Source organism: Ursus maritimus, unplaced genomic scaffold (genome assembly GCF_017311325.1).
Source record: "Ursus maritimus isolate PB19 unplaced genomic scaffold, ASM1731132v1 scaffold_12, whole genome shotgun sequence".
Classification (NCBI taxonomy): Eukaryota; Metazoa; Chordata; class Mammalia; order Carnivora; family Ursidae; genus Ursus; species Ursus maritimus.
Genome location: NW_024423564.1, coordinates 7,071,354 through 7,099,246, shown reverse-complemented (window position 1 = coordinate 7,099,246; position 27,893 = coordinate 7,071,354). Strand labels below are relative to the sequence as shown.

General features: G+C 48.8%; 1 long non-coding RNA gene across 2 annotated transcripts; it reads left to right on the top strand.

Moving 5' to 3' along the window:
- The first annotated feature begins 123 nt into the window (after positions 1-123).
- On the top strand, positions 124-26,713 carry LOC121101974. 2 transcript variants are annotated; one of them, XR_005833986.1, is made up of 5 exons: positions 124-198; positions 3,166-3,313; positions 4,228-4,316; positions 6,934-7,109; positions 26,657-26,713. It is a non-coding gene; the product is annotated as an uncharacterized LOC121101974 (long non-coding RNA). The 2 variants fall into 2 exon arrangements; XR_005833987.1 differs by lacking the exon at positions 4,228-4,316.
- The last annotated feature ends 1,180 nt before the right edge of the window (positions 26,714-27,893 follow it).

Here is a 27,893-nt window from a genome sequence, read left to right as displayed (position 1 = left end):
TTTACAGGGGAAACGAAAATGTTACCTAGCTGGCAGAGCCAGGGGCAGGCCAGGGGTGCCTGCCTTCAGGGCTCAAACTTTTAGCCCCTCTATGATACGCTATTCTGCTTTCAACACGTATTTTTCAGGGTAGCTCCAGGAAGAGGCACCTGAGAACAAGTATCCCACCTTCCAACAGGAAGAGCTCCGGGGTCCACGGTTAGTAAGCAGCATATTAAATGGGGGCCCAAAGGACGGATTCATTAAAAGCAAAAACTAAGCCTGTGAATGAGCCAAAATAGGATCCCTGTATTGGATTGTGGCTGGCATAAAATTTTAAATTCGAATTGAAATGGAAGCATTTCTTTTCTCCTTATGCAAGAAGTTACTCAGTAGAGGGGTATTTAAGGACATGCAGGCTGGAGAGAGGGTCAGGGAGGCAGGTAGCACTTGTAGACGTCGGGAAACCAGCTCCCCAACCGAGGGCTACTGGACAATGAAACCGAGAAGGGAGGGCACTCTGGAAGCTAAGAGCAAAGCCTGAAGTGGTTCCTGGGGTCAAACACCTGTAGATTTTCATGTGCTAAATATAGTGGAAGTTGGGTCGTCTTATCCTTAAGTAAACACTACAGCTAGGCAAAGACGTTTTCCGAAAGAATCTTGGCATTGGCTCCTGGTGGCTGGAGGCTGGGAACGGCAGTGCGGGGCAGCTAGTAAGGGCCCCCCACCTCCACCCCTGGCCGCCTCCTGCTCCTCTGCTACCCCCTGGTATTTCAGGTTCCTATGCAAAAGGTCTCTCTGTGGTCCCTCCCTCCCCTTAGGTCAACTCCATGTTTCTGATTGTCCTGGAGCCTCTCTGCCCTCCCCCGGTAGGATCAGTTTCCTTGGCCTTCCTGTGATCAGCACGAGGGTCAGATTGGAGAAGAGCCCCTCTCCCTCTGGCCCGGGGTAGCCGAGGCAGCTTTTCAGCAGGCTTATTTTCCACTCTACTTCAGCTACTACTGAGAGGAAAATGATTTTCTTTGCCTTTTGAATGTTGGCCACTGCTGAACCGGGCCCAGCCCCTATTTCGGGAAATGTCATACCGGAGGCTCGTTGTCACAGTCCTCAGCCCCACTGGTCCGCGGGTGATGCTTCCGGCCTCCTGTCTGAACGCCAGTTCTGGACTCAGCAGGGTGCGTGGGAACCGAGGCGAGGAGCCCCAGAGAGGCCGAAGGGCGGCGGGACGGAGGAGCAGGAGTTTGGAGCCAGAGGTCCACACCCAGCCCTCGCCCCGTCCTGCCCTGCGCTCTCCTGAACCGCTGCTAGCCCAGATGTCCACATAGGGAGATGCAGATGACGTGATGCTGGCTTTGGAGTCACTGAGCATTAGAGACGCAAGGTACTTGACATCAAGCCCCAAGCCCAGCAGCAGTGCCCATGGATGCTGTACTATGCCTTGTTGCCCTCCGAGAGTTTCCAGTTTGCCTGGAGGAACTAAGAGAAGCTATGTGGTGTTTAAAACACTAACATATGTGTGTCACAGATTCTTTGGTTCTACTAGACATCAAGAAGTGAGTCGTAACACTAGCTATACTTGACTGAAACCTACACAGCCAGCTTAGGTCATCCCTTATATTATCCCTAACGCTCATGACAGCTCTACCAGGTGAGTGACAGTCATCTGTCCCCATACGCCATGGAACAGATGAGGAATCAAGGCTCAGAAAGGTTGAGTGACACACTGCAGTCCACGCAGCCACGGAATGGTCCGTCAGCCCACGCTGAGCCATTCTGACACCTGGAGCCAAGATGGTGTGGACCATGCCCAGCTGCTGGGCTGGGAGCCTGGGGCAGCGGCCAGCGCTCCGTCCTGGCAGACCGCCCCATTGCCCATTGGCCCATGGGTTGCAATATCATCATAATTCCCACTAGACAACCAGCTAGCCTTACTCCCGAGGTGTTTCCAGCTCACACAGTTCCCCAGAACTTCAGACACAGTTCACCCCACCCCTGAGCCGGGGGGGTGAACAGGGAATGAGAGATGCTATTCTGGAGAGCTCAGTGAGCTCACTATACAATGATGTCATTTTGTCCTTTCCCTGAACAACTTCCCTGCCCCAGGAATTAGAACCTACATCTGCTGAAAAGGCCCAGAACCCTCCTGCTCCAGTGTGGCAGGCTCTTTTGTAAATGTGTGACCCGCTGGTTTTGCTGGGATGTGCACATTTCCAATAATGGTGATGATAAACAAAGAGGACTTTGCATGGAAGGGGCGTTTCCTCTCTCCAAAGCTGCTGTTTCAGATGTTCCTCCACCGCCAGGGCTCTGGGGCTAGCCCACCCCCATCCCTCACCGGGGCCTGCTCCCCCAGACCCAGCACCAAGCAGCCCTGGGGAAATGGCAGAAGCTGGGCTCTGCCTGCCTGGGATTTCCCATGCTCGCATTCCTGAGCACAGCGGTGTTTTGTCTCCCCCACCCGAAGAGCATTCAGTGACTTCTAGCAAGGTCAGCAGCCAGGACCTGTGGGGAAAGAGGTAGCGAGACACTGCACAGCCATTTTCGATCAGCTTGGGCGAGTTTCTGATCTGGCCGTGGTGGACACCAACTAAATAAATAACTTCCTGGGGGCGTTATGGCAGTCTTTCTAGCTCAAGGGTCAGCGATCTTTTTCTTTTTTCTTTTAATGTTTTTTTATTATATTATGTTAGTCACCATACAGTACATCCCTGGTTTCCGATGTAAAGCTCGATGCTTCATCAGTTGCGTATAACACCCAGTGCACCATGCAACACGTGCCCTCCTCACTACCCATCACCAGTCTATCCCATAGAGATCTTTTTCTGTAAAGGACCAAGGAGATAATAGTTCAGTCTCTGTCATGACTATTTAACTCAGCTGTTATCACAAAAAAACACAAAAAACAAAAAACTAGCAAGAGCGAACACCATGTTCCAATAAAACTTTATTTATAAATGCTGAAATTTGTATTTAATTTTGATGTATCCTAAAATACTATTATGTCGATTTCCCCCAAGCATTTACAATGTAAAATCCATTCTGGCTGTTGGCTGTGCGAAAACAGGCAACAGGAGAGATTTGACCTGCTGGCTCTAGTTTGCTAATCCTTGTCCTAGATGCAGGCTGCTTCACAACAAAACACCCTTCCTCTTTTTTTGTACCCCACCCAACCATGTCTTTCAACAGGTGGAACTGCAGACTGCCTGTCTTGTTACTTCCTTGCCAGCTCCCTCCACCTCTTCTCATCGTGGCCTGGCTGTGGTTGCCTGTTGCACCTGCTAGCATGACCTGCTGTCACCACAACTGTGAAGTTGGGCCTGGAGGTTCTAGACACGTGAGCATCACTGCCCTCCAGCCCCAGATGGTCCTCTTGGCCCACCTTCCACCATACCTCTCACCCAGCTGGGGAAGTGCCTCTCCTTATCAGGGTCACAATTTCTTCTGTGTTCCCAGAAAAGGGTGACTCCCTCCCTCAGTTCTTCATAGAGCTCCCAAATGATATGACTCCTGCTAGGAAGGCTGGTTCTGCTTACAACACATCCCAAAGAACGTGGAACAGTTTTCTTGGGACTTTCAAGTCGCAGTCCTCAGTGTTGAGTTAAATTTATCTTTCTTGTACCTACTCCCCCAGGACCCTGAGGTGCTGCCCTAAGCCTAAAGCAAGACCTTTGTCCTGGTGTCCTAGGGACTGATTCCCAGACTCTCGAGACCTTTACCACTTCTCGCAGGGGGCCTTGGGACTGTTAGAAAGTGCGGTGGCCAACTATAACCCAAGGCTGGGTACGTCCAGCAGCGTCTGTCCCACCTCACTCAGACCTCCCTGCCCCAAGGGCTCGGCATCTGCCTCTGCAACAGGTTCAAAGGCTGTCAGAGGTTTGGAGAAATGATGGCCCAACACACCAAATCCTCAAGAAGGATGGAGCTCCCAAACAAAGAAAACCATTGATGTTGTCCCTAATGAGTTTAGAAGGGGACAGGAATAGGGAGGGTGCTAATGAAATTGGTGTGACTCTATAGACCGTTCAGTCATTCAAGGGGAAGGGGAGGGGACCATACAAGAGAGGCTCAGCCCTGCCAAGAATGAGTCAAGAAGGTTCAAGCTGGGAAGAAACTATCTGAAAGACTCTGGGCTTCACCAAGAAGAACATGGAGGGATAGCCCCACTCCCTGGGGTAGGACAGAGTAGGGCTGGTGATGCCTGGAAGCCACATGCTGGGTTCCTCCTGGGTGTCTGTCTTTTCTGTTCAGGGCAGAGTTGGCCATGAAAACGAGACCTGAGTGAGGGCTGAGGAGCCAGACGGACTTTGCACTGTCATTTCCCAACTCTGTGACCTTTGGTAACTTACTTGACCTCTCTGTTTCCTTGACTATGAAAATAAGGATGATAACCTGCTATAGTTAGTGTAAGGATTGAAGGAGATAAAGTTGGTGAAAAGACCCTAGCCCTAAGTGGACGGTTAATAAGTGATAGGCTGTGTGTGTGTGTGTGTGTGTGTGTGTGTGTGTGTGTGTGCATTTAACCAGGACAGTTCTTCAGTAAGTTAGTGGTCATATTGTGGGTCCTCAGATTGCTACTAGTCAAAAATTTGGGTTCCCAGGATCCCAACCCAAAATTCTATTCAGCAGGTCTGGGGAAGGGCCAGGGAATCATCCTCAGATTATTCTCGTGTGCTCTGGAGTTTGGATGCCACAGCATAAGGGTTAAGGAGATGTGCCACTAGCAGGGACAGTCAGAGGCCCCTTAGGAGCTAGAAGGCAGGGTCCTAGCCCCAGAAGATGACCTCCCATGGGATCCCATGTCACAGTTTTCAACAAGAAAGCAAGGCAACCAGAAACATCCGACCAACAAGCTAGATGTCTAACTTAGAATTTCTGAGTTTGACTTTGTTAAAGGGTTGCCCACACAGATTCAATGAGAGAGACCGATCTGCCCGTCATTTTCTTAGACTATTAGATCAGGGTGTGGAAAGACAGTTACGTTTTTGTGGTTTTAGCTGACTATTGTTAATACATAGCATTTTTACTTCAGATTTTGAAAACTCATGTGCTTGGGGTGGAACTGGGTACCGAATAAGAATAAAATCAAGAGGATTTGTGGTTTGTAGAACAAAACAGGGCCCAGGAATTCCGCTCAGAGGGTGGTGGTAAGAGATTTTCACTTCCCATGACAAAATCCCCAGTCTTGAAGGTTTAACCTTAGAAGGAGAACCCTCCAGCAGGAAGGGTAGGGAATTCAGCGACTCTTTCTGCCGCTCGGGAGCCTTTGTCCTAACGGCCCTGCTACGCCCACTCAGGAAGCCACTCTTCCTCATGGGGATGCCACCAAGTGCTCCTGGCACCCCAAGCCAGTTGAGACAAGTTGGATGTTTTGAAAAGACATCTTACTAAATTTTAAAGGAGAACAAAAGGAAAATACTTATGGAAAGAACAGAATTCTAAAGCTAGAACAGTGTAGAAAGGCCTGTCTCCTGATGCTCCCCCAGGTAGCTGCCCAGTGCGCTGCTTGGGCTCCTAGACGCTGGCTCAGGTCTCAGCCTCCCCTGGCGGGGCCCACAGTTGCTGTATGTACTACAGCTCCTTGACCTCTTGACCCTTCCTGGGTTCAGATCCCAGAATCCAGGGACAGATTCCCTGCTGTGCTTTATCCAGGATCTCCCTTTTCGGGTTTTGTATCTGCTGAGAGAATTCCACAATGACTGCTCTGTTGAGGGGAGACACACCCGCATCTTCACTGGACATGACTGGCTGTGGCACTCACGAGCCCTGGACCCACCACTGTGGTGGCGGCTTCCCAGGGGTCTGCATTTTCCACCTCTCCTCTGTCGGAAGCCCTGCTCCAGTCAAGCCTGCCTCTTCTCAAAATCCTGTGATGGCATCCTGCACCACAGGACTCAAATCACCTCCCAGGTCTACCTCCCATTGCCCCGTCCCCACAGGCCTTCCTGAAGCTTCCACAGTGCTGAGAAGGGAAGAAAGACCTGGTGAGGCGCTCACTTTAGCTGTAAAACAGTCACCAGTTTCTCCCTGGTTCCCTCACATGTGGGGCGAGCGCTGATAGGACACTGGCCCAGAGGCCAGGAGACCACGTCCTCTTCTGGTGTGTGAGCCCATGGAACTTCAGGTGAGCCACTGGCCCCCACTAGGCCTCACCTTCCTCATCTGCAAGATGCAGATGTTGGACTAGCCCATTGTTAGGGGCCTTAGCTCACAGCTCCAGGTTGAGCCTAAAGCCACAAAGCTAAGGACTCAGAGGAGGCCTGACATGATGTAGGACTCTTGCTCCTGTTGGTACAAAGAGCATACCTGGAACTTTTCTCTGAGCACAGCCCTCTCATGAGGGAGAAATGGGTCAACTGTATTCAGTAAGAGCATGAGGAGCGCTTACGGCCTGATAAGTACTGTGCAGGAGGCATTGAGGATTCAGATGGAGGAGAAGCAGGCAGTCCTTGCTCGTGAGGGGCTCCTGGGCTCCTGGAAACACTGTATAGAAGCACACAGTGCCATACCGTGCTTGCATACTGAGGGTACATCACCCGGGTCTCCATAGAAGGGACTGTTTGGGAAAAGCCCCTCACAGGAGGTGCCCCAGAGCTGGGCCTTGCAGGAGGAGTCCACTGGGCTTCAGGAACTTGGCGAATGGGAAGGCAATGGGAAGGCAATGACAGCTTTGGAGCAGGTGAGTGACACAATCAGATGTGAGTCTGAGCGATGACTGTGGTCGCCGTGTGGCAGATGGAAGCGCAGAGCTGAGACTGCAAGCGGGGATGCCCACAGGGAGGCTGCAACCGTGGCCCAGATGACATGGTGGGCGGACGTGGGCCTGAACGTGGGCACAGAGCAGTGACACACCCCTTTGCAAACGTCATCAAACACAGTGTCATAGAGTTCATTTTGTAGACTTGTGGACATGTGGTACATTTGTTTATTGTCATCAGTCACGATTTTATCTCCCAGAATCTTCTCACTCCATCCTTGCGATTCGGCTTCCTTCTCTGCTTTGCCCAAGCCAACCCCAAACCCTGGGCAGCCCCCCAGCCCCACTTCAAGTGTGACCAGCCTCAGAACATGACAGAGCTTCTGATTCCTATTTCACAGATGCGAAGTCTTCTGTCACTCTAAGACCAGTATTCGTAAGTATTTGATGTTTTCTCGTGGTCCTTCTACCTCTTTTCTCCAAGTCCCTTTTCTCTGTTTATGTGTCTTATCCCATCTTCCACTGTAGAGGCTTTCTTCAGAAGATAGATGACCCTCAGCTGTCCATTCTCACTTTGGAACAAGTCACTTCATCCTGAAGGAGAAGCTCTAGCCAGTGCACAGGGCTTCCTTATGGGTTTGTAGCTGTCTCTGTAGCGGCAGTAGGCAGAAGCTCAGCTTGGTTGGGACATACTCGCTGTGGAGGTCTGTGGGCATTTGCTCTGGGGTGGGCCAGTCTTCCCAAGAGGAATCTGTCAGCCACACCCAGATCTGGAGACACCAGCTTGGCTCACAGTAAGGTGTGTGGACTTTCACTTAATTTCCGCTTTCAGAATAGCGTCTCAACCATGCCTTTAGTTATCTTTGGTATCCCCAGATCTGGAGCCTTTCCAATCCACCTTCTGCAGAGAGTAAACTCCCATCTTTCACCAGTCCCCATCCAGGGTATTTTTCACTTCACACATCGTAGTTGTCATCTCTAGAAGTTGTTTGGGTCTTTTCATATCTCCCACTTCTTTACTTAATATAGTTAATCTTTCCTCTTTTTGAAAATTGGAATCAAGTTATAATAACATGTTTTGTTCCTTACGTAGTTTTTTTTAATTACAAGACTTTTTTTTAAGATTTGATTTATTTATTTGAGAGAGCATGAGAGAGAGAGAGAGTGAGAGAGCATGATCGGGGGGAGGGGCAAAGGTAGAGGGAGAAGCAGGCTCCCCACTGAGCAGGGAGCCCAACATGGGCTCGATCTCAGGACCCTGAGATCACGACCCGAGCCGAAGGCAGATGCTTAACTGACTGAGCCACCCAGGTGCCCCCAAATTACAAAACTTTTTTTTTTTACAGCATCTTTAAGTTTAAGAAAAATTAAGCAGAAGGAACAGAATTCCCATCTACCTCCTCTCCCTTCCTTGCCCACCCCTACGGTTTCCCAATTATGAATTAACATTTTCCTTAGTGTGGACTATTTGTTACAATTGATGAGTCAATACTGATGCATTATTATTATTATTAACTGAAGGCCATAGTTTACATTAAGGCTCACTGTGTGTAGTATAACATTCTGTGGGTTTGATGAATACATTGCTAGATCACATGGCAAAAGTATGCTTCATTCTGTAGTAAACTGCCAGACTGTCTTCCAAGGGGCCGTATCATTTGGTACTGTCACCAGCAATGAACGAGCATTCCTGTTGCTCTGTGCCCTCTTTAGCATTTGGTGTTGTCAGTGTTTTGCATGTTAGCCTTTCTAAATATATCATAACTTTTTAAATGCTCTTGTCTACCAGTTCTATCATCCATGCCCATTCTCCATCCAGTGCCCCTGAATGATAAGGGTTTACACTCTGGCTGGTGGAGCACAGGGGATTATTCCCTCCAATCCTTCAGGGTGGTTCTTTCCCCACCCCAGGTAGATTCCTTACAGGTGTGCACTGCTCAGTACTCAGCTGAAGACTCACAGGGAGACCCTCTGCAGGTCTCTGGAGCTCCCTTTCTATCTAGCTCTCTCCTTTCTGGGACTCTGCCCCACACTCTCCCAGATTCCCAGGCGCATCTCCAAAACTCGGCTCCCTTTGGCTTCCTCCTTCCCAACCAGCAGCCTGGAAACTCTCCTGCCAGTAAGCAGAGGCAACCAGGGGGGCTCAATGCCTTTTTTCCCAACTCTTGGGGATCACACAGTGCCTTTCATTGCCTGATGTCCAGTGTCTTTCAGATCTTTTGTCTGGTTTTACATTTTTCAGGCAAGAGGGTAAAGATGGCCCCTTTTATTTCATCTTGGCTGGAAATGGAAGTCTAATGATTTCTTTTGAATGGAACCAATGATTAATAAAAACAAAACTTTTATTCCTGCAGTGTTCAGAATCGGTAGATTCCATAGCAGTGTGCTCATGATACAAATACTACCATGCACAACTCTTCAGTCTGTGGTTGGGTTCAGCTTTGATGGTGCCACCCAGCAGGCCATGTCATCTACCCACTCCCTCCCTGAAAATGGGACTGCCAATAATGGAGCCAGTGAATCAGCAGGAGAGGCTGGGTCTACTCTCTCCCAAAGGCCAGGAGGCCAGATCTATCTTTGGAAAGTGTAGCAAAGGGGAGCAGGTGGGGAGCAATGAAATGACAGGAAAAAGAGGTCATAATATCAGCACAGTTTTTCTGATTAAAAAGCTTCATCTGTTTGTCATTCAATCTCTTTAAGACACTGGAAGAAAGGGGTATTGCCCAGTAGGGAATCTATTTTGGCAATTTAAGAGAGATCAAGCTAACTCCCTGGTCCATTATCTCTTATCTCTGGTGGCCTTATGGTGCTGTGTCTCTAGGCTATCCTGCAGCTCAGGCGATGGGAGTCACTGGGCCAGCTTCTTTCCCACATACCCAAAGATGAGCCCAAGAACACCAGCACTTCCAAACTTCTAGCTTCTTGATGGGATTATCGACAAAAGTCATTGCACACTTTCCTGCCTCAGTAAAAGTAATAGAATGGCAATACTAATAACAATAATACTAACACTCAATGAGTTTGGCATAGTTTCAAGTGCTTTGTGTGTATTAATTTAATCCTCACAGCAGTGTGAAGTATGTACAAGCATTATCACCATTTTGTAGGTAAGGAAACATGCAGAGGGAGATTAAATATTTGGCCAAGAAATGCAGATTACAGAGCGTAATTTTATCAGTTCTCGGTAACTTGGAGCAATTACTAGGATCATCAAATATTGGACGGTAGCCATCAATGTAGACACACATATGGAAGGTCCTAGAAGTTTGAGAACCAACCTGGGGTCCTTCGAAGTTGGGCTCCTTGAGGGCTCGCTGGGGACCCTGCATTGGCAGTATTTGCTTTCGTGGGAGCCTACGGAGAAACAAGTTATGGAAACAGGGGAAATTTCCTATTTCCCCTAGAAAATGAAGGTTGGGGAGACTGAGGATTATGGGAGAGTGGAAAATAGGAAACCCTGCCGTTGGGGAAGGGGAGCATGGCAAGGCGGCGGAGGATATTGAGATGCACAGACGGCAGTCTTGGTGGGCTTGCCCCACGCATGAATGAGTGTGACGACTATTGCTACGTCAGTGGATCGGACGAAACCATTCAGACCTAGGTTTCTGTGGACCTGTGTGGACCGGGTAACTCTGACTTAAACTGTAGGTAGGATTGACTTAGATTGACCCAGCTATGTACATCAAGTGCTTAGCAGAATGTCTGGAATGTAGTAATAACTCAGTAAATGGTCTTAGCTGTTTTTAATAATGAAATTCTGGAGTGAGGCCAAGAGGAACAGTTGCCTTTGGTTATATAATACAGCCTGTCTATGACTTTGAATTTAGTGTCAGAGCCACAATGGGCAAGTTTCTCTGGAGGGAGATTGTTCTCTGAATGGTGAGTGGCTGGGCTGGTGTTGGTGTCCGGTAAGCTCCCCTGTTCCCACCCACCTGGGCAGCCCTTCTGAGCACGGCCCCTTCAGCTCTGGCTCCCTGGGCCTCAGCTTGCTGTTGCTGGGCTCCGGGCAGTCATATGACCACTTCTCACAGTGCCCAGCTTGCTCTAGCAGGGATCAGGCAGCCTGCACAGTGAAGGACTCCTATGTCAGCAGCTCTGGCAGCCAGCAGGTCAGAGAGGAGGCCAGAGGTCCTGAGCTCAAGGCTCCTAGAGGCCCAGCAGCTGACAAATCTAGAACATGGACATCCAACCTAGAAGTACATGGCTTAGCTCCATGAGGTCCAGACAGTAATGGCCTCAACTGGCCCCTGACTTTTCTCCGGTGGCCCAGCTGCACACCCCGTCCAGTATAGACTGGAGCAGTCCACCTTCTAGAAGCCACACCACTCCACCCCCAGAGATGACCACCGGATGACCCTATATGGCTGGAGTTGGCCCTCGTGCCCCAAAAGCAAGCAGCCTTTTCCTCAGCACAGAGTCGGGGAGGGTGTAGTTGGCAGGAGTGAGATAGGGAGTCAGGGAGAAGAGTTCAGGGCCCAGGGTCCAGAGGGAGGCCTGAAGGACCTTGTCTTTGTGAATAGTCTGGAAGAGAGAATTTTTTTAAAATAAGAAAAGTAATTTTAGTATTTCTATATTTCTGCATTACTTGAAGGAGAACTGATGCCTCAGGAATTTTCTTCCTTCTTCTCTTAGCATCAGAAGCCATTCTTTAAAATGAGCTTTCCTGTGGATGTCCAACATATATGGCAGCTGGAGGCAGAGCAGCCATCGCGGCTGACGTGGGGGGCTCAGAGTCCTGCTCGGTTGCTTAGCACTCCCTCAGGAAGCCCTCAACTCACCTTCACAGAGCCCCAGGGACCACACTCCGAAACCCTTATAATCGGAAGAAGATGAATGGGGCAGCGCAGCAGCAGCAGAGCCCCGTGGTAAACCATGTTCCACCGCGCCTCTCGGGCAGAGCCCCTCTCCCCCCACAGTTTAGCAGTTAATTCTCAGAAAACTCACAAGCTTGAACTCCTTGAACTCCCACTGATTCTGCACTAGTGAATCCAAATGAATGAGCCTTTTGAAAAGTCATTTTTGAGCCCGTGAGATGAGAAGATGTGTACTTCACTTTTTATGTGTGTGACTATCACAGGGTATAACCAATGTTGTGGACCCCTTCGAAGTCCCTCCAGAGCCCCATGTTCTGTCACCTCCCTCCTCCCCAAGGTGTTGCTATCCTGGCGTTTGTGATACTTCCTCCTTTTCCTTGTGGTTTTATCACCTGTGTAAGGACCTCAAAGTGGAGTTGAGTTTTGCCTGGTCTTGAACTTGTTAGAAATGAATTCATAATTTTGTTCTTTTAGAACATGCTTCTTTCATTTAATGGGAGGTTTTCAGGCTCCACTATGTTGTTGAGTGGAATATTTTTATTTGCAGTAGATTTTGAATATGTCATTCTCAGGTCCTTGAGCAAGTCAATTAACTTTTCTTGAGCCTCAGTTGCCTCATCAGAAACTATGGTTCAGAAGTGTCTCCAGAGCCCGCTCCAAATTCCTGTTTTATTGCAGAAGAGATAAGATAAGTGGAACACGGGGCTTCCAAGTCACTAACGGAGATGGAAGAGAAGAGAAGTAAACATGTTTTTGTGAGGAATAACTACTTTTTCATTGAACAGAGAAATGAACGTTATCTTTGGGAGCAAGTGATTTCAAAAGGAGAGTGATTCTTCCAAAAAATTGGAAATTTATTTTTAAAATTCCAGAAGTGGCTTCCTCATTTTGGCGAGTCAGTGAGATCCCTTCGTACTGGAGGTGAAGTGGATGGCTCTGATGGATAATAACCCCTCAGTCTTCTCCCACATAGCTTTTTGGTATCAAGGTGCCGTATAAAAACCATGAAACTTACGCATAGAAATTACACACATGGTTTATCGGTTCTTCACTAGTCGTTTGAATTTTGTAGAACTGGGATTTTGCTGTAATGGTCCCATTTTACCCACTATCTTCCTTCTACCCCCCCTGAAGTCTCCACCTTTCCTGTCCGGCACCATCCCCAGCACTTGTCACCGTATTCCCCGGCCCATAGCTTCTTCCTCTGTGCATTCAGTCCTGGGCAATCGTGAGCTGCTTCTACTTGTCACGGACCTTTGCTGGATTTGATGGATATACGGAATGCCCAGACAGCTCCCAGACCGCATCCTGAGGTCCAGCAGCCTCCCTGATGTCCCCCATTGACCTAACCCCAGGTTAACTCTCACTCACTGAGACCAAACGTGAGTTCACAGCATGTACAGATCATAACTGAATCTCCCAATGGTTTCTCTGCTGGATTTGGAGAAAATTTTGGGTTGGAGGAGGTTGGGAGCAGTATGTACTGATTTAACTGGGCTTGTTTTATTGAAGCCAGCATAGACATGATGAATTAAGACTGTTTTTTCTAGAGCAGCACTGTCCAGTAGACCTTTTTGCCATGATGGATATGTTCTATTCAGCTCTGTGCAATACAGTGGACATTTAGTACTCGATCAACCACTTAGCACGCCAGCCGCTTAGCTACTGTGATTAAGGAGCTGCATTTTAAATTTAATTGATTTTCATTTCAATAGCCACATATGGCTAGCGGTTTTGTCGTCAGACAAGTTCTAGAGTGTGCCTTTTGCATATAGTCTTTTCCTGGATACATATTGAACTTTCATGTCATCAATACAAAACAAACAAAACAAATGCCTCTCAATTTCCAAGGTCATTTGTCTCCACTCTGTTTCCTCAACTACCATTTACTTCTGCGGGCTGGCTTCTGCTCCGCCAGTGCGCAGAAATTGCAGAGATGAGGCCACACGTGCTCTCAATACTGCTAAATCCCTGACATCTGACACTGGGTTATTTCTCTCTTCTCTTACCCTCTAGCTACATTCCTTTGGTCTTTACTGTCTACTGTATGCCAGGATTTCAGGTGGTGATAAGGAAAAGGATACCATCCCAGTTTCCGTGTCCCATGTTACAGTCTGGGGTATTCATTTTATAAATCTGTAACATTCAAACTAGTCGGACCACAACCAGAAAAATGTGTTTTAGCTTGTAACCAAGTGTATAAATATATATAGATATAGATAGATGATAGATAGATAGACAGATAGATATGTAGATATAATCATAGCAAAAGTTTCAGGGAAAGATCTTTACTGAAATTGTATGCACAACATGTTAATGTTTTCAATACCATTTCTGAACACTGGAGGAGATCTATTCTATTTCACAACCCACCCACAGTTTGAAAACCCTGCCCTAAAGCCAGTGCTCCCCAGGCCCTGATGTGACCACCAGCCATCTCATGCTGCCTGCTTTCCCCGAGTGCCCTCACCGTGGGGCATGGCTCCAGCCCCTACCCGTGGCTACTGCTCCTTCCTTGGAGCCCTCTCTTCACACAGACTCCCACACCACATTCTGAGACCCAGCAGCCTTCCAGACGTCACTGTCCTGTCCCAGCCTTACTTCTTACTCTCTAGACCCAAATCTGATTTTATCCCCTTTTCCCAAATCCTGCTCCTTCTCCTGTGCATACTATGTTAGTGAAGGGTTCCATTCATCATCTACCCATTTACCATAGGGAGAGACCTACAAGGCATCCCAAATGCATCCTGTCTCATTACTCTGCATGACATTAAATGTCTCAGAGAGATCCTGCCCCTCCATCTCATCCTTGTGGCTTCAGCTTAGATCCTCCTCACCTCTACCATTGCTAATATATCTTAAAAGTTTTCTAAATCAGCTCTGTCCAATAACACATATAGCAATAATGAAATTTTCTATACTGGCACTGTCTGATATGGTAACCATTAGACACGTGTGGCTCTGGAGCCCTTATAATGGTTAGTGTGACAGAGGAACTAAATTTTAAGTTTATTTTTTTAAAGATTTATTTATCTATTTTAGGGAGAGAGAGAGTGTGAGCACTTGCAAGTAGAGGGGAGGGGCAGAGGGAGAAGGATACAGAATCTGCAGCAGACTCTCCACTGAGTGCAGATCCTGATGTGGGGCTCAATCTCGTGACCCTGAGATCATGACCTGAGCTAAAATCAAGAGTTGGTCGCTTAACCGACTGAACTACCCAGGTGCCCCATAAATTTTAAGTTGAGATAGCCATATGCAGCTAGTGACTAATGTGCTAGAAAGCTCAGGTCTGATTGACCTCCCTGTTGCAAGGGTACCTCTCCTAGTCCCTGGAACAAAGAGACGACCTCTCAACCCTTGTTGGCTAAGCTAACAAAAGAAATATGAAAATAGGAAAGCCATATGAAGATGTTAGCAACACCAATTACCAGGTAGTACCACAAATCAACTCAATTTCTCAGATGAAATTTTTTCATCAATTAAAAAAAAAGGAGGAGGACACCATGTGATGCAGCCTCTCTCTGTAGTAATTGATTAAATTAAGGAATTAAAGAAATAGTAACTGAGCGTTACCATTGTGCTAGGCATTGTTGTTACAAAGATGAGTAGGACATAGTCCCTCCAGGAGCTCTGATCCCAGTGAGAGAGAGACAGTAAGCGCATCACTGCAGTCCAGCAGAGTAAGGGCCGAGGCAGACCTGGACGGGACCTGCCTAAGGAACGCCAGAGGAAGAGCGGTTAACCGGACCCCGCACCTCACAGATGGTGATGCGAAGGGAATGGCATTTGCATGGCGTTTTGAAGGATGGCAGAAAGTTTGTCAGGTAGAGAAGGAGGGGTATTTAAGTCCAGGAAGGAGCTTTTGTGTATAGTTGTCTATTGTGCATAACACACTACCCCGAAACTTAGCAGCTTGGAACAACATCTACTGTCTTGTGCTTCTGCTGGCCAGGAATTTAGAACTAGCTTCGTCAGGTGGATGTGGCCCAAGGTCTCCCCTGAGACTGCTTAAGAATGCTGTCTGGGTCTACAGACACCTGGAGGCTTCCTTGGGGTTGGAGAATCTGCTTCCCCGCACTCCCACGTGGCAGTTGGCAGAGGCCTTTGTCCCTTAATGGCTGTTGGCAAGAGGCCTCACTTCCTTACTACACGGGCCTCTCCTTGGGCTTCTTGGGTGTCTCGGTGACAGGTCAGGTGGCTTGGCACAGAGTAAGTGATGAGAGAGGAAAAGAGCAGGAAGCTTCGGTGCCTCTTATGACCTAGGCCCTGGAGTCACTCGTCGTCTTCTCTACATTATTCCACCTGTGGAAAAGGGGGTCTCTAAGTCCAGCCCACACTCAAGGGGAGGGCAATCAGGCTCACCCCTCAAAGGGAGGAGTATTAAAGAATACGTGGTCTTGTCTTAACACTATGTTGTCTTAACACCATGTACAAAGGCACGAGGCATGAATATTGCCAGTGTGTTTAGAGAAAAACAGAATGTCCATTGTGGATAGAGTAGACTCGTGTGGAACCATTCCTGATGGAATTTGGCCCTAGAAGAGCTCCAAGGCCTCAAAACTGGAGTGCTGGGCTGAGCAGAGGGCTATTCTGTGGGTCAGCAATCCCCAATCAAATGGGCAGCTGGCCAGGTCCTACTGGACCAACCCATTAGGGGCTCTGGGGGTCATGCTGTCCCACCAAGACCTATCTTATTGCTGGGAGCAGGGTGCTGAGTAAGCCCTCTGCACACATTCTTCACATCAGAGGTTCTCGTGAATGTGGTGACAACCCAGACCTTCCCCCATTGTGTGTGTTGCAAAAGCCAACCTTGGGCTTTTTCAACTCCTCTTTAAGGCTATGGTGTGCATCTCCCCCCATCACACCTCTGCCACTCCCTGACCCTCGGGTGAAGAACTTCGCTGCTTCATTGGGCTCTTACATCCCAAATTCTCCAAGTAGAGGGGAGGGATGGATAGGAAGAGAATACAGTTCCTCAGACTCTCTTCAGGGCTCCACAGGCGTTCTAAATGTCATCCAGGTGTCATCTGGCTGCTCCCTCCTCAAATTTGAAAGATTGCCTGGATAAGTTTGCTCCAAGCCCTCATTCCGCCTTTAAAAAGTTCCAAGCCCTTCCTACAATTTCCCCAAGATTACCCTTTGTGGTTGTCTCTGACTCTCAACTCCTGATTCCACTGAATTTGTTCATTTTATCTCTGTGCTCTTCCTGTTCTGTGCCCCAGTGGCTCCAGAGCCCAAATTCTTCCTTTTATATAATTCCACAAAACCCTCTAAATCATCCAAGACACAGTGTTAACTGCAGACTTGACTGAAAAGGAATTTAAAGGAATTTAAATCACAACAGATAGAGATCCAGTTAATACCCAGGACACCCAGTTAAATTTGAACTTCAGATGAACAATAATTTTTTATTGCGTGTGCCCATTTTTTTTTTTTCTGAATCTAGCAACTCTAAGAGACAACAACTTCAAAATGAACATTGGGCATTCTGTTCTTGGCCTTTCCCTCACTGGGGATTTCTCATGGTTGGTGTCACCCAGCTTACACTATCTTGCTGGTGCCTTGCTTCCTCCACTGTCCCACCCTCCTTGTTCTACTGCAGGTTAGCTTGTGCATCCAAAACTATCCTGGCTCTAAGCACAACAAAGGGACCTCTCACTCACCCATGTCTGCTCCCCTGCAAAGGTAGTTCTCCCCACTTGCATAAGTATCATATGATAACACCCTTAGAGGTGGGCCACCATGGTAACAGAAAGGCTTTGTCTTCCACTCAAGATAGTTACAGAGCTCCATTGCTGGCTGTGGTATTCCTGGTGGAGGAGGTGTACTAGACTGAACTATTTGTGCATTCAGCACACATTTATTGTATCCCTATGATTTAATGGGCCCTGGGTATAAAATGATAAATAAAAGGAGATGTGGGGCACTGAGACCTGAGTGCAGGTGGCCAGAGGACATTGTAGGCGGTGCAGCGTAGAGGGATACATAGTGAGCTGTGAATCCTACTACAGAGATTAATCGCAGAGGGTTTCCCAGAGAAGGTATCATTTCAGCCAGTCCAGGGTGGTTAAAAGGACATTCACAGGTCAAGAAAAAGGGGCAGATATTCCAAGCAGAGAAAATACAGGTTCAGGGAATGATAGAAAAGTTAATGTGGGAGAAGATGTATAGGAGATGCCAATAAGATGGGCTAATTCAGTGGGTTTGGTGCACCTCTGTTTGTTGTACACCCCTGCTTACAGCAGAAAGAGCTCACCTCAGTTTGTTCAAACAGGAAAAGAGATTATACATGTATTCATTTCCTATTGCCAAGTAATAATTTAGTATAAACTTAGCATCTTAAAACAATGCATATTTTCTCACAGTTTCTGAGGGAGGAATCAGAACATGGTTCAGTTGGGTCCTCTGCTTCAAGGTCTCTTACAGGGCTGCAGTCAAGGTGTTGGCCAGGGATGGGGTCTCATCTGAGCCTCGACTGGGGAAGAATACACTTCCAAGTTCACATATGAGGTTGTTGGTAGAATTCTGTTCCTTGCAGGTTGTTGGACTGAGGGAGGGCCTCAGTTCCTCACTCTCTGTCACCCAGAGAACACTCTCAGTTCCTTGGACATGAAGCCCTCCACAATCGCCACTTGTTTCATGGAAGCATGGAAGCCAAGAAGGCAATAGAAACAGTCTTCTAGGCGAGACTGAAGTCATGAGTTTATGTGATATAATTGTAGAAATGACATTGCATCACCTTTGCAGTATTCTTTTGGTTAGGAGCAAGTCATAGATCCTACTCATACTCAAGAGAGAGGAATAAACAGGGGTGTGAATACCAGGAGTGGAGGGTTATTGGGAACCATCTTAGAATCTGTCCACCAAGTAAGCAGTAGTGAGCTGTGTGTCTATGTAGTAGGGGATGAGTAGGGAAGCACCATATTGGGTGAGAAAGAGGGCATGGAGCCCTCCCCAGGAGAGACTTCACATACCCATACACCATAGCTCATGCAGGTTAGGGAAGGCTGGTCTTCTCTTATCCACCCCTGCGCTGGAATGGCATCCTATTTCTGGAAGAGGCTGGATGCCTATGAACTAGGCTGGAGCTTGCTGTTATAATGGGCCGTGATGAAGGGCATAGGCCCCTTCACCCTAGTTTCACCCCTGGCACCCTGTACACCTTGCCAAGGAGGTTAATGAGGACATAGATCAGGGTAGTGGGCACAGGGATGGGAAAGAAAGAATTTAGAAACTAAATTAGAGGACTTAATGACTCATTAGATGTAGGAATAATGGAGTCAGAGGGGGAAAAATAAATTTCTGTAGCAGGAAATTGGGTAGATAGTGGTGTCATTAACAGAAGAAACATGGTAGAAGGTTTGGGGACTCTAGTCGTGCTGTTTTTGAGGAGATGATGCTAATAAGTGCCAGTATAGTTTCAGAGCTCAAGACTGGGGCAAGGGCTAGGCATAGGCAATTGGCAGTCTGTGTGGAGGTGTGACTGGAGCCTCCTCTGTGTATTCAAAGTCCCCAAGTAAGCAAGAGTTGGCCTAGGACAGATTCCTCAAGGAGCATCCACCCACAGAGAGCTAACACAGGAGGAAACACCAGAAAAGTATGAGAAGGAGCAGCCAGAGAGGCGGGTGGAGAACCAGGGGAGTGTGATATCCCTGGAGTCAAGGCAGGGGTGGTTGGCAGCATCAAAGGTTGTCATGGGCTGGGGAATGGACATAGTATATCACTGTGACCACAGGCAGGTGCAGAAAGCAGAGGGGGACAAAGTCCTATCGTAGGGGGCTGAAGAATAAGTGGAAGGCAATAACCACCCACTGCAGGTGATCTTTTTAAAGAAAGGGCAAGAAAGCTCAGTAGGCAAGAGCATGGGCTCGGCATGCAGCCTCTGTGGCTCACCAGCTGTGTGGCCTCTAGGCAAGGTTCAACCTCTCTGAGCCTTGTGTTCGCATGCGTGACAGCCCCAGGGGAATGAGGATAAAAGTGGCCACCTCATAAGATTGTGGTGACCTTTTTTTTTAAAAAATGAAGGTTTTATTTATTTATTTGACAGAGAAAGACAGCCAGCAAGAGAGGGAACACAGGTAGGGGGAGTGGGAGAGGAAGAAGCAGGCTCCCAGTGGAGGAGCCTGATGTGGGACTTGATCCCAGAACGCCAGGATCACGCCCTGAGTGGGAGGCAGACACTTAACGACTGAGCCACCCAGGCGCCCCATGTGGGGACGTTTAAATGAGGTGGTGCAAGTAACAGAACAGTGGAGAACAGCTCAGAACTTAACTCTCAGCTTCTGCTCCTGCCAACCTATTCTCCACAAATTACCCTTTAAGAATTTTCTGCTCCCCAGCAGCAACATTCCCTCTGCAGGTAGGATAGCATTCGAACTCCTTGTGAGTTGGCATCTACTTCTCCTCCCATCCTCAGTGAGGCCTTTTTGCAACCTTGAACATGTGAAGCTCCTTCCAGACCTCAGGGCACATCCATACGGAGTTTCCCCTGCATGGGATAGTCTTCCCACCCCACCCCCCCCATCGCCTGCCTGGCTCCTCATCTGCTCTTCTGCTAAATGGTAGCTTAAATGTCACTTCCTGAAGCCTCCTTCAACCCCTGACCTAAGATAGGCTCCCTGGTTCTCTGCTCCAGTGCCCAACACAGCTCCAGGCACACAATGAATGTTTGTCTATCTGAATAAATGGGAAATGGATAGCAACAACTGGCCGTGTGAACTTGGACTGGTTACTCGACCTCTCTGAGCTTCAGAGCGTCATCATCTTTAGTCTGGAAGGAGGACAAGACTTCTTTGAGGTCTGGCAATCTTTGCCTCTAACTCTAGGGTCTGTGCGGATTCCCTGGACAAGGCATGTGGGCCGTAAGGGGGTGGGAGGAGGCTGGGGGCCGTGGTGGAGGAGTGGGGCGTCCACTCTGAGGTCCACTCACCCACGGGGCTTACAGCCCCCAATTGTGACCCGATGGACAGGAGCCGGGGGACAGTCAGAATCAAAACCATGGCCTTGCAATTTTAGTGCTTGGGCTGCAATTCAGTGAGTCGTGAGTGTGACACCACTGTTAGACCAGCAGTGAGTCTACTTCTGGAGAATAAAAAAGAGCTCTGCGTGGCCACGTGGATAGGCTCAGTGCGTGTACACACACACACACACACACCCCAAAGGCATCTTCGCAATTACAAATACAAACACAAATGCACAGAGATCTCTGAGCTCACACCGTCAATCCCCCGGGAAGTCTATCCCCACGTAGCTGAGCCCAGAGCACTCTGCCACCCTCTGAGTCTCCAGGGCATTCTCTCCTTTCACCCTCTGGGTCCTCCCTGTCCCCACACACCCCAAGGCTATGCACCTGGACCCCAGGGATGTCATGCCTTCCCCCGGAGGTGGAAAATAGGGCTCGAGAAGGGAGAATAATTTAAAGGACTCTCCAGGTGCACAGCTATTTGCACCCCCACAGTCTAAGGAGCTAAAAAAAACCCTCGGCCTGGTCACTAGAAACTTGGGGGTGTGCAGGTGCAGGTTTCAAGAGAACGGGGGAAGAGGGGCGTGCACCGTTAGAGGGGCATGTGACCAGGCAGTTTTAGCGTTTACAGAACAGTCTCACCCGTGATCTCAACCCTCACAACAACCGCGCAGGAAGTATTTTTGGGATAGGAAACTGAGAGCTGGACATGTAAAGTGAGCTGACCCCAGGCATGCTGACGTAAGTGTCAGGTGTGGGACTCGGCCCTGGCCTCCCCAGCAGGCTTCTGGCCTCACAGCCAGCCACTACCCCCAACCCCCTCCAGCTCCCCAGCTTGCCCTTGGTGCTGCCCTTCCCCTGGGGGTTCCACTTTCAGGCTCACCTCCCTCAGACTTGGCCCTCTGGGGCCCTGGCCTGGGCCAAAAGGGGAGGACAGGACAGTGAGTTTTCTAGAAACTCACGGAAGGTCATCTTTCGGGCACGGCTGGTGGGGATGCTCCAGCTGCAGGCCCTGGTCCTTCTGTGTTCTCAGAAGAGACAGAGGTGTCTGGAGGAAAGCAAATGTGAGTCAGAAGACAGATGTGATCAGTCACGTCTGCATATTGGCTGCCTGGGCGTGGAAACGGTCATGTGGTGACTAATTCTCGAAAGCTGACAACGTAACATCCTTCTGAAGCGTAATGCCTGGTTGACAGTTTCATCAGCCCAAAGACATATCTTCCTCCCCTTCTCTCTTTCTCTTTCACACACACACACACACACACACACACACACACACACACACACACGCATGCACGCTGGTGTTGAAGGAGGCAGGAGTTTTTAGTCTAAAGGACCTTAGCGCTCATGGAGCCCCGTATTTCCCAAAGTACCTGGCAGTCAAGAATCACCTGAGACACTTGTTTAGATGACAGCTTCCAACCTGGGGCCCATTCCCGACCTTGGGAGCCAGAATCTCTAAGGAAAGAGCTAGGGAGGCTGAGTGTTTTATGAGGTCCCAAGAGATTTTTATCACCAGGTTTAGAAATGACCAGACCAGCCCCATCATTTTATAAGCCACGTTTTTGTGATCTAGAGAGGCCCCTTGAGCTGCCCAGGGTCACTCAACAAGTTATTAGCAGGACAGGCTTGGGAATTCCTGGGGGAGGTCCTGACCACGTGCGGGAGGAAGGACACAAGAACCTCAGAGTTATTGTGCACCTGCCATGCGTTAGGGTCTGTGCTCGACAACTTGGCAGTGACAGCAAAGCGAACCTCCTGACTGCCGGAGTCTGTGCTGCTGCGTACCTGCTTATGCCCCTTAATCCTTAGCGATCCATGCTGGAAAGTGCTGCCCCCCTCATGGAAGAGGTGTGGAAAGGGGTCCCCAGGAGCTGGGTGCTTCCCGCGGCCCCAGAGTTGTGAGACGTGGGTCAGGATTTGAACCTGAATCTGGAACAAGTCTGCTTGGAAACTCTGCCCCATACTAGCTCTGAGAGACACTTCGTCCTCTGAGTCTCACGAAAACCTTGTGATATAGGCGGTTTCTCTTTTAAAGATATAGAAGCCTAAGCTCAGGGCGGCCAGCTAACCCGCTAAGATCGTGAGGCAGTCAGCTCTGACGCAGTGAATCCCAGGGTGTCTTACAGCAACGCCTTACTCTTCATGCTTCTTGGAACTAGACAGGGGGGGGGGCAGGGGAGTGGCGGGCTCCGAGGCTCCTCCGGGGGCCCAGACGCTACCCTGGCTGTGCCTTTGCCCCCACCCCCACCCCCATGCTCCCTGTCCCCTGAACTGTGTTTGTCCCGAGTCCTCTTCTGATCCTCGTCTACTCTGGTGTTCCAAAGCCAGGCTCAGCACACTCTGTAAAGGGCCGGGCTGTTGACCATTCCAGGCTTTGCAGGCCAGATGAATGCCGTTACAGCCCCTAAAGCCGGCCCATGTAACGTGGAAGGAGCCACAGGCTTGTGAACGGATGAGCGTGGCTCAGTAAAACAATTTCGTGAGTTTGCCCATCCCTGTTCTAAAAGAAAGCTAAGGCTGTGTATCTGAGCACATTTTCATTTGTTTTGCTCTGTATGGGAGAGAAAATGTGTCTGCCTGAAAGGGCACGTATTTGAGAAGAGCCTCTGTGGGTCTGGCTCTGAGAACCTCACACCTGAAAAGTGAGGAGAGTTCCTAGTCCTCCAGCACTGTTTGTTCGCTCACTGCAGGTGTGCTCATTCATTCACTGAATGTTTTTTGAGCCCATGCCGGGGGGCTGACACTGTGCTGAGCCTCGCAAGACAGGCAGACGAGTTCTTGCCCTCGCAGAACTTGGAGCTCAGTTGAGCCCGGGTAAGAGACGGCTAGGGGTGTAAAGCAGGGACACAACTGAGTCGGGAGGCTGGGAAGACTTCCGGAAGAAGCTACCTCTAAGCTACAACCCAAAGTATGGCAAGGAATTACCCAAGTGACAGCAGGGACAAGGCAGGATGTGATCAACATGGGAAAGGGACCTCCAGTGACAGGCTTTTAAAGGTCGTTTGTAGGGAATATGGGCAGGGCTGAATTGACCCTTTTGGGGGAAATAGGATTCTTTCAGACAACGTAAACATCCGATTTTCCCATGGGCGGGTGGACCTGGCTGCTTCTTGATTCTGTTCCGTGATCCAAATGGCCCAGTCTCTGTCCTGGAAGGAGGAGGGCATGTAGCTGATGTTTCGTGTTAGTTGGTGACAAAATCATGTTTGATGAAACAAGACCGTGTTTCTTCAGTTTTACCTCTGAGCAGGGCCTTTCCCCTCCTTCCAAAATATCCAGGTCACCAACTCTGGCAAACAGCATGTTATTTTAAAGGCAAATGCTTAGAACTCAACATTTGTAATATACTCTTTATTTAAAATATAAAATAATTGACTGCATTTTTTTTAAAAAAATGAGAAATCATACCTAGTAATTCCTTGTGCCCGGAGCCCAAAAGACTCATTTGAGCTTTTTAAGGAAAATACAAAAAATACCAACTATACGAGTAAGCTAAGCAGATATTTGACTCAAATACTAATTCTATTTTTTATTTTTTAATTTCATTTTTTTAAAGATTTTATTTATTTATTTGACAGAGAGAGAGGCAGCAAGAGAGGGAATACAAGCAGGGGGAGTGGGAGAGGGAGAAGCAGGCTTCCCGCTGAATAGGGAGCCCGATGCAGGGCTCGATCCCAGAACGCTGGGATCACGCCCTGAGCTGAAGGCAGATGCTTAACGTCAGGCGCCCCTAATTTTATTTTTCTTTTTGAGTATGCTTCCCAGAACCCGTGTAATCTCGGGAGTGTCTGTGCCGTTGCGCTGATTCAACTGTGAGCACCGGAGCTGTTGGGTTGTATTGGCCACCGTGTGCGGATAACCTCTTTCCCCAACTGGACTCTCACTGCTACACAATGGAAGCCAAGCGCCCCAGGCAGGGGCTTACTGCCTGCTCGGGGGCGATGACAAAGATGATAGTGTCTGGGGCAGTGGTGACAGCACAGCATGAGTGAAGATGACACACTGCTTACCCCCCTTGTACCTGGGTCCCGGGCTCCCTGCTGGTGATGCACCGTCCCCTGGGAGGATGCTCTTGGGCAAGTGTCCCCCGGGGCAGCTGGCTGTTCACATTGCCCCTGAGCCTTGAAATAACACTCCGGGAACCAAAGAGACTGCTGAGGTCTTCAGGTTCCTGGCACAGAACAGAGTCTCTGGGGAAGCTGGGCTTTACCGGTGAGAATGGCTGAACAGAAGACCCTGGGGCATCTCGGTGCAGAGTTTCCAAACAATCTCACATTCAGCAGCTTTTCTGAAAGTCATTGCAACCGGGCCATTTCCAGAAGGAGGATGGGAGAGGGTGGGCATTGAGGTGGGGTGGCGCCTGCTGGCAGGTGTCCAGGGAACAGCCTGCAGTCCAGAATGACATGAACTCCAGAGAAGGAGCTCAGGGTCCTGTCGTAAAGAGGAGGACAGCTCGCCTTGAAGGGGCCGAATCCTGGCATGGGAGGGGGAACCCTGATCAGAGCGTCCGTGTTTACTGTGGTTCTGAGGGCACGCCTGGGGTTTCTCGGTTTCTTGAGCAGAAACGCATCTTGTTCTCAAAATCATGCAACCGGTGACCCATCTGGGAGGCAGGAAGGAAGGGGCCTCTCATTCTCCAGGTGTTTATTTCCTCCCCTGTTATAGGTTTCTAGAGTTCAAGAGCTTCTGGTTCATGCTTCATTTACCAAGCTTCATACAGAAGCCGGGCCGGGCACATACCCACTGTCAGGATGGCAAGAGCTTCCACTCCAAGTACCAGTTCGGATCCCACTGAGTGGCTGCCTGGACGGTTTTGCCGAGACAGTCCCTAGGCCACCACTGGCCCGACAGGGAAAAGAGGCTGTGATCAATTATTGAAGATGCCACAGACTTAGAATCTCTACCACTTAGTTGGCATTTCCCTGCTCCCTGGCCCCGCATGTGCATAAATGTTTGCTGAATTAAATTTAATCCACCTAGATCATCTTTCCTTTTGAGTGGCAGGCAGCATCCACACTCCTTTTGATGGTTCAGAGGTATAAAAGAACAATTGCCATTTGAGCTATCCTGGGAAAATCTGGTTGGGCAGAGCAGGAAGCGGGAGTAGGTAAATGTTTTCGTTCATTCAACACCTGTTTGTTTAGTCTCTACTGTGGGCCGAGCAGTGTGCTGTATGCTGGAGATGCACGGTGTGCCCTGAACCTGACGACACAATGAAGCTCCCGTCTCTGTTGGGGTAGAGGGGCCGCCAAGATGCCTCCCTGTTCGGGGAAGTCAGAGAAGTCCTGNNGAAGGTCAGAAGCCTGCTTCCCAGGTAGCTGAGGGCTTGGATGAGGAAATCCTCAGCAAGAGGCCTTCTGGTCCAGCCCTTCCCAGAAATCTTTCCCACAGGCTGCTGGCCCTGACAGGTGGCCCTTCTTCTTCCAACTGTGCTTCAAGTGTGGGGAACGCTGGGGATACTGGCAACTTTGGTTGGGCCGGTAAACTCTTCTCTTCAAGCCTGTGCACCCCGGTAGAAGACTTGAAGCACTTGTCAAAATTAGCTGGTGGCCCCTGGTTCCTGCTAAATTCTGGCAGTTCCAGAAAAAGCAGATAAAGAAGGCAGAAGGTCCTCTGGCTTGAAATCTACCAACTTTTCCCCTCTCCCAACCCCTCCCTCAGCCCATTGGGCAGGTCTGGTTTCACTGGTCCCAACATGTGCAATCCCTAGATAAGAATTTCCAGAGAACCTGACCAGCAAGAGTTTAGTTACTATTTGGGTAAGTCATGATGTATGCTTCCTTGTGATTGGTTCCTAAGAACCCAGAATTGCCCAGTTCATGCACTTTTAAATGGATAAAAAATGGTTTGAAATCACAGAAAAATTGCCTGTCACATAGATCTTTTTTTTAAAATTCTTTATTTAAATTCAGTTTAGTTAATATATACTGTATGATTAGTTTCAGGGGTAGAATTTAGTGATTCATCAGTTGCGTACAACACCCAGTGCTCATTCCATCAAGTGCCTCCTTAATGCCCATCACCCAATTACCCGTTCGCCCCAACCATCTCCCCTCCAGCAGCCCTCAGTTTGTTTCCCAGAGTTCAGTGTCTCTTATGGTTTGTCTCCCCATCTATTTTCATCTTATTTTATTTTTCCTTCCCTTTCCCTATGTTCATCTGTTTTGTTTCTTAAATTCCACATATCTCAACTTTTTTTCACAGAGCTGGAACAGATAATCCTAAAATTTGTATGGAACCAGAATAGCCAAAGTAATGTTGAAAAAGAAAACCGAAGCTGGAGGGATCACAATCCCAGACTTGAAGTTTTATTACAAAGTTGTAACATCAAGACAGTATGGTACCAGCCCAAAAACAGACACATTAAGTCAATAGAACAGAACAGAGAAAATAGATTTTTGAAGACTATCATATAAATAAAAGAGGAAGATTCTTTTGTTTTGTTTTGTCATCTATGCTTTGAAAAAGGAAATATATTAATTGTTTCCCTCATGAGACATGCTTTCCGATCCGTTCATACACATACACACCCTTGTGTGTGAAAGAGACCATCCTCACGCATACTGACATGCAGGTCTACGCCCGAAGGGAACACACACTCATGTACATACACCCTCACCTTGTGCTGTGGGTTCTGATCCTCTGCCATGGTTAGTCTGGAAAGATTTGAATCTCCCACATGTGGTTTGGAAATACAAGCTGTCAGTGGCTACTTCTCATTCACACGCTTTTGTTTGCATAGACTCCCCTCTAACCCACCAGGTATATGTCATCAGTACACTCAGTTGCAAGTTCCTAAGGACCCAAAACTTCCCCAGGTGTGTATCCCCACTTTGGACTTCTGGGGGCAGTGTGGGTGGCAGGAAGAGCGTGGCCTTTGAAGTCACAAGGATCCAGACATGAGTGACGAACCATGTGACCTTGGGCAGAGATTTGATCTCTGGAGCCTGGGTTTTCTGATTAGTAAAAGCAGCGGGTATGGGGCTGCCTGCTTCACAGGGTTGTGCTTGGGATAAAATGAGATGATGTGCATAAAATCAATGCTACCTACCTGGCCCATGGGGGATGCTTAGCCTCTTTCCCTCTGTAACCAATGGGAGGATTTCATCCATTGTAGAGTAGGGAGGAACCTTAGGGGTCGTGGCCAAACCCCTACCTGGGCTATTCTGGTTCTCTCAGCACCCCATCCTGAGCACCAGCACCAAGTCCCAGCCAGCGGCAGGCCCTCTTGCAAGGGTTGAAAGACCCAGTTGCACTGAAACTGGGCTAGACCAGCTTTGGGGACTAAGAAGGAGCTGACTTCTATAGGAAGGAACCCATTTCATTGTCAGGCATGTCATTACTTGGAAATGACTTTCTGAGAGATTAGACAAGAGCAGCCTCAAATAGGGGAAGATAAGAGGTGTAACAGATGAAGGCAGCTCCGTAGAACATGGTACAG